Below are 7,699 nucleotides of genomic sequence, written 5' to 3'. Positions count from 1 at the left end.
TTATTGTTATACATAAACAAATATTCACTTCTACAAGAAATGTTCTACAGAAAATGTTTTCTTAAAATGACTAATTTTATAAAACCCAAACCTTTTTATTATTTCTGGCCCTCGCATTGTTTTTCGCCTTGTAATCATTCCACAAAATTCAAAAATTGCTGTTTCGAGGCATTAAAAAATAAATTGGAGGAGCTAATTGTACAAAGCGACCACACTTTAAAAGCCTGTATTACAAAAGCTATTTGAGAAATCAAATTACAATATTTGTTTGTTTGGAATGATTTAACGAAATATGAAAATAAAACATTTTTTTTTTAATTTCACACAATATTTACCCTTTTAAGTTTACAAATGTTCAGCTTAAATAAAAAGATAGCTCATTAGGATAACGTTTAGAAGCTTTATTATACCTTACCAAAACATTACCAAAACTTTATTAAAAATTTCAAAATTCCTCAACAAAATATTACCTTATAAAGTGTGATCTATTTCTAGTTGCAATACCTTTCAAAAACCACAGAGACTTCAAGTTTAATGGGGAACCTTTATTACCACTCGAAAGCACATGCTTGGGCATTTAATTTTCGGTATTTATCCCTTCTAAATGTTGGTCGTGGCTACGTCTCAGATGCTCCATCCGTTGAGTTCAATTTTCGACGACTCGATCGAGCATTTCGACCGGTACCTGGCGAATGACACACATGCATGTTTTGCTGCAAAACCTGAAACGAAGCGGCATTTTCCGCATAGACTTAGAGCTTTACATGTTCCCGTTGTTCAGTCGGTATTTTTTGCATAATGAAGTGCCAAACAATAGTGTAGTATATAACATGACAGTTTGACACAAATCACGCGTGATCTATCAAAACAAAAAGGCTATTGAAGTAACTTTCTTGAATCACCCGTTATTAGGCCATATAATCTCTCAAATACAATGTAGTATGTTGTTCGATAATCTTCTTAGGTATTTCATTGGTAAAAATAGTGAAAAAGTATTTGTGACTTCTCAAGATTACTTCTCATATTCACCAAAGTCAAAATGCTAGAAAATAGTTATTCATACTTATTACTAGCTATGCCAAATTGATATTATTATATTGAGGGTATACAAAGATGGAATAATGTCTATCTTTTTTCATAATTTCAGCATCAATTTCTCTTACATTTAACATAAGTCAGCTCAGTGATTTTTTAATCAAATTTTATGTACCGAATATGCTACGGTTATACAAGGAGCGCTCCAAAGTAAACACGACTTTTTGAATCCAGCGCACCCTGGTGGCGCCATCTATATGCCAACTGGTGCGTTATCACCATCTGCTATCTTTATCGATTGTCCGGTGAGAATTTCATGACATTTCATTGATTGGAAGTGAAGTTATTGCATTTTAAGTGTCAGTATGTTTGTGTTTTCGGTGCGAAAATTACTTTCGAACAAAGAGCCAACATTAAATTTTGTTTTAAAATTGGTGAAATTGATAAAACTTTTATCGAAACGTTTCTATCTATGAAACAAGTTTATGGTGATAATTGCCTATCCCGTGGCAGAGTGCACGAGTGGTTTAAACCTTTCCGAAGTGGTCGTGAGGACATAACTGACGATCAATATTGGGCCAATCAAAATCCGTGATCACAGGAAATTCCATCGAAACTGTGCTTGAATTTATTAAAAATCAGCTGAAATCATCATTGAAGTTCATGGAAACGGAATCAAACATCCCCAAAACATCGATTTATCGCATTTTGACCGAACATTTGGGCTTGCGAAAGGTGTGTGCACGGTTTGTTCCGCACAAATTGACTGACGACCAAAAATTGCTTAGAATCCAACAACCGAAAGACGATTATTTGACCAAAAATCACATTTTAAGCATCAACCACTCCCCGTATTCAAATGATATGGCATATATGCATTTGCTCATGAAAGAAAAGCGTTATGCAGACGTAGAGACCATTCAAAAGGCTTGCATCGGCATACTTGGGGCCATACCGGCCAACGAGCTCAAACACTCGTTCGACATGCTTTTGGACCGTGCAAGAAGCTGTATTGAAGCAAAAGGAGACTATTTTGAATAAAATAAGTTGATGCTGAAAAAACCGTTTATTCTGATTTTTTTTAAGTCGTGTTTACTTTGGAACGCACTTTGTGTTCTATACCTAAAATTTTGAAGATTTTTTGTTTTTTTTGAAGAACTATGAAGTGAACTAACTGAATATTTGTACCAAATACAATAAATAAAAATAAAAACCTAATATTTAATAAAATTATTTACTTAAAAAAATATCATTCGACTAATAAATTACTTATTTTTTTTAATTACAGATGGAAGAGCAAATTTGCAGTGAAAAACAAAAATAATTAAATCCAAATCCATACAACAAGCGAACGAAAATCAATAAAAGGTATGATAACAGAAGCGCAAGGCTGCTAAATAAACAACAACAACAAATTACAAAGGCAGCAGAAGATGTAAGTGAAACGCCAGCGCATAAAGTAGCAAAATAATTGAAAAATTAAATCAACTGCTGCGCTGCTAAGTTGTGTGTAATTTGCAATTATCACTTCTCATTTCCATCGACTGCCATATCAGAGGTAAATTATCGAAAAACATACAAACAACAGCACGCTTGCGCACATAAGTATTATGAGTGATTGTGAATACACAAGATTTAACTGTAAATGTGTTTGTGAGCGCGATTACTTGGCCTTCGTTGATTGCGGTTGCATCGCCAAACATAAAACCGAACGAAGAAATCGCCAATAATTTCTACACTAGAGGCATTACGGACCTAGGTGCTACACAGTTGACTGCAACAAAAACAACAGCAGGAAGAACAGGAAAGAAATATAGTATTCAGTAGAGTGCTCGCTGTTGTTGTTGTGTTGTTCATGCTGTTCTTGTTGCTGTCGCTGTCAGCATACACGCATTTCGCACCGTATTTGGCCGCTCGCACGAGATTATCTCGCACACATCCTGTTGCATCGCATCGCCGCAGTCTCACAGTTTTGCTGATTGTATGGCATTACAATTTTAAATCAACTACATCGATTTCTTTCTCTCAAAAGGTGAGTAACAGCAATTCTTTTTGGTACGCATTGCATTGTTATTGTGATTTTATGTTAACTGCAGTGTTTTCACTTACTTACATGTATGCTAAGTTTAATATAAGTGTTGTAAAGTGGCGAAATTATAGTGATTTTCGTCTACGAATTTCATTCAAGTGCTAAAGTGGAATATCTTCTAGGTAGATCGATTTGGATTAAGAAGCACATACTAGAGCTTTTTAAGGTAGAATTCTGTAATTCGTGAAATACTTGTAATAATCTGAAACTGAATTTTAAAGTGATTGAAAAATTCTTACATAATATAGTTATTTGCTATAAGTGGCCGTGAAATTTCGAAGCACAATTTTAGGCATAAGTTTATGTGTTTTCACGAATCCCGTTAAAGTTCTCTTCAAACTCCTAACCCCTACATATTTTACCTCCAGATCTTTCCAAACGGTAGCGCTTCGCTCTATGGTCTCTTGACAACTTCCAAGAAGATCCGACGTTTTCAAGCCAAATTTTGTTCATTGATGAGGCCCATTTGGGGGTCATTTGGGTATATTAACAAGCAAAATTGCCACATTTGGGACGTAGGGAAACGCTTGGAGATTAAAGAGCTTTCACTTCATCCAGATAAAACAAGGGTTTGGTGCGGTTTGTGAACCAATCATCGCTCCATATTTTTTTCAAAAATCATGCAGGTGAGAACGTAACCGTCAATGGCGACCGTTATCACGCAATAATAACTAACTATTTGACGCTTGAAACTGAATTGACGAGGCTACTTCCCACACATGGCATCAACCAGTGGATTTATTGAGCGATCACTTCGATTAACAGATAATTTCACGTTTTTGGCCAATCGATTGGCCAACAAGATCTTGTGGTATCACACCGTTAGATTTCCATCTGTAGGAATTTGTAAGGTCTAAACTCTACGCTGGTCTATGCGGACAATCACGCTTCGATTCAGGCCTTGAAGCAAAATATCATGTTTTCTCTGCATATAAAAAGGTATACTCTTCTAGATTGCAATAGGTAACAACCAAGTTTTATTCCCTTAAGAATTGGTGGAAAGTAGCTTGCTTAAAAGATCATATTCTTTTAAAAATAATCTCAATCGTTTGTATTTTAGGAAATTTTTATATTAAACATAATCTCCTCTAGGCGACATTCATAAGCGCCTTGCCCCTTATGTCCTATTTAAGAGTTTAAGACAGCTTTGGTCGGCTCGAAACTAGAAAAAGTAAATTTGTATTCACACATGCCTAACCTAATGTTATGAACTAAATGAGGTTATAAAGTGTTCCCCCAACAGAACCACTTTTTAATGATCTTTTGTTTCTCTAACAACTCTTTCTCTGGAATTCTAATTTTTTTACATTTATAAAGTATTCTTTGCCTTAAAGAAGCATTTTATCTATTCAATTCAGCGCTGTGAGTAATGTAAACTTACGCTAGTAGATTGTTTTTGATTTTTGATGACCATGAAAGGCATTTTAGTTCTCAAACGAACACGCGACAACATTTTCTTGCGGTTTTCTAACCTCATCGTAAAGAATTTTTTCTTAAACTGCTTTTGTCAGAAACATGATTTTCTAATCTTAAAAATAAATATTTTCTTTTATTTTTAAACGAACTTTTTCGGAATCGCTTTTTTATTGCACTCTCTTAATCTCTTTATCCCTCTATCTCTCTCTCGCTCTCTTTCTATCCCTTAAAAAAAATATAGTTATGGAATCACCTAAATGTATAATTCCAAAAAAAAAAAAATCTTACTATTCTTCTCCATTCCTCGCGATAAACTGAAAATTTTAAAAGCTCGAGATTTTTGAATAAAACCTCTGCGCGTTTTGAGTACAAGAGCTCTTTCATATAATAATGGTAAAATTTTCTTATCTCAAAACATATCTACCAAAGCATAATTGTTTTTTAATTTTTGGCAACGAAATCATGACACCCTTGAAATTTTAAATAGTAAACCACTAAATCTAAGTTAGTTGCATTTGATTGTGCGCACTTTGTCAACTTATGATGAAATACAAATTTCGTCTGCATAAACCCACTTAAAAAGCTCACAATGACCGTAGGAATCAACGCTCGGTTGCCTCGCACTTCCCATGTGGGAGTATATTTCGTCGTTTTATATCTGTTTTTCTTTTTTTTCGTTTTTTATTTGCAGCATGGTTTGTTTATATGTATGCATTTGGTTATTGTTTTTGTTACTGAGAACCCGAACTTGACATTTTTAACCAAAACTAGCCACTGACATGGTTCACTAATTGCCACAGCGGATGCCTGCGAACAAAAGTGCAGCCGCCTGCAGACGAGATGCCCACAAAAAGTAGACAACAAGTGCATAAACGTGTGTTTATTTGTATTTGCTGGATGTGTGTGTGAGCGCAATGCTATAAATCACCATCAGCGTGTAGGTTGCTGCCGTTGCACTCAATACAAGTCGGCGCAACTAAAACCATTATTTTAATCAGGCGAAGCGCAACAAGCAGACACACAATCTTTCTTACATACAACATTGTTAAATGCTGTGTATGCAAATATGTGTGTGTGCTTTGAAAACTTTACATACAAATTGTGTAGTAAATGCATTGGCCATCATCAATGTCACTGCCGTTGGCTGCAGGCAATTTATGCAACAAAGTGTTGTTTTACTGCTACTTATGTACAAATGTTCACATATGTACGTGTGTAGTATTACTATGTGATGTTTTGCTAACAATTCAGTTGTTTTAGTTTTTGTAATATGTTGCTTCTTTTAATTTTGCTTTTATCGATCTTTTGTGCGATCACTTCGTTTCTGTTTGCCGACTCATCACGGCAACCGTGAATTGTCAGTCCATTGAAGTCCACTTTTTGTTGTAGCGACATTCATCAGCGTTACATGTTATCTAAACTTTCATGATCAATATCAATGTTTAGTTGGATCAACAGTAGGAAAGTGTGAGCGCCTTTTGGCGTATTTAAGCTTTTGCTGAATTAATTTCTTGTTTAGTAAGACAACTTTTATCTTCCTACATAATTTTTCTCTTGTTTATAATACAGTTTCAGTGCCACCAATAGTATTAGAGATCTTCAAAATACTAAAAGTAAAATTTCAGTTAAAATATTAAAATAAATAAAAATAAAAAAAGTATTTCTGATAGTCAAAGTCATTAAATTTCCAATATATTGACATTTGTATACTTCTTCCTTCCGCTTTATTTCAAGCATCCTTGCTGCTTCTTTGGGCTAACTGAACTGATCATTGTGGTCTGTATTGAACACTGTATTGATCACAACTGACAGCAAACTTTCGCCATGATTAGTTTCTCTGTAGCTTTTTGAAAAGAAGAAATAAACCAATAACAAGCGCATAAAACAAAATGCATAAATTTTCGTTTATAGCCACTTCGGACGCTTTAATTAGCGGTTACAGCGATGTTATTTCAAAATATACCTAAAAGTTAATGCATATCGATTAAAGGCAAATCGAAATAAATATGTATATATACATTCATATGCACTTATGAGCTGGTTTGCTAGTTTACGATTGGCATTGAGATTTTATGGAATCGATCAAGCGAATACTTAATAAAAGAGTCGCTGATCCATTGTAAAGCATTTAAAAAGCAGTTTCAGCATACTTCCGGCACAAGTGCATGGGAGACGTGAAACAAAAATTTATATATATATTTTTTTATATAATTTTATATGTTTTTTTATAAACTTATTAAAAAAAATTTTTTTGGCATCACTCCCACTTTTGCTTTTAGTTTGATTTTTTTTCGACTTGCTCTCCATTTCCTTGCTCACATTCTTTTCAGGTTTTCCCTTTTCGTTTTCCTTTCATTTAATTTTCTTCACTTGTAAATAAATTAGCACATTTGGGCTGTTTTTTTTGTTTTTTTCGCGTCGTCGCAAAGTGCGGCGGCACGCTTTTGACTTTTGCGCTAACAGGAATATTTTAGTGAGGTATAAGCGCTAAGACAAAACAATAACAAAGGCATATGTCAAAAATCTGGTTTTGACGCCGTTTACGCCTTCGACTGCCCAACAGACAATAGCGGCATGTTTTTAGACCTTTCGTTGCGTGTACTCCGCTCGCCTTGGCTACGTGAGTCGCTGACAACTAATGAATTTGCTTAAATTTGTTGCTTTTTTTTCTTCAATTAACGAATGTGTGAACATTTAACTTAAGGTGCAGGTATTTAAAAAGGTGAACACTTGTTATAAATAAGTTTTGATTTTTATTATTAAAAGTATAACAACAATTTTTTAATTTTTTAATATTTGAAATTATCTTTTCTCTTGCTTAAAACAAAATATGTATTTTATAACAAATAAATCTGATTTATTTAAATTTTTGTTAGAAATTTTGTTTTTTCGGAAATTTTTAGAAAAAGTTTTCCTTAAATTAAATCATTTCACGAATGTAAATATATCATCATTTTTCATTTAACAAACATATATTCGTAAATTTTGTCTTTGATGATTGTATTTGATTGAAATTTTTGTATCAAAACAAGAGCAAAAAATGTTTGACAACAACTGGATTAAGGTTTAATTTCCTCATGAATAAATAAACATTAGCAAAATATGCCAAGCAACGCCTGCAACTTTAACTGCAAACTTTTGCCTTTACCATCAACAAAC

The sequence above is a fragment of the Bactrocera tryoni genome, chromosome 1 (genome assembly GCF_016617805.1).
Source record: "Bactrocera tryoni isolate S06 chromosome 1, CSIRO_BtryS06_freeze2, whole genome shotgun sequence".
Classification (NCBI taxonomy): domain Eukaryota; kingdom Metazoa; phylum Arthropoda; class Insecta; order Diptera; family Tephritidae; genus Bactrocera; species Bactrocera tryoni.
This window is presented reverse-complemented; position numbering follows the sequence as displayed.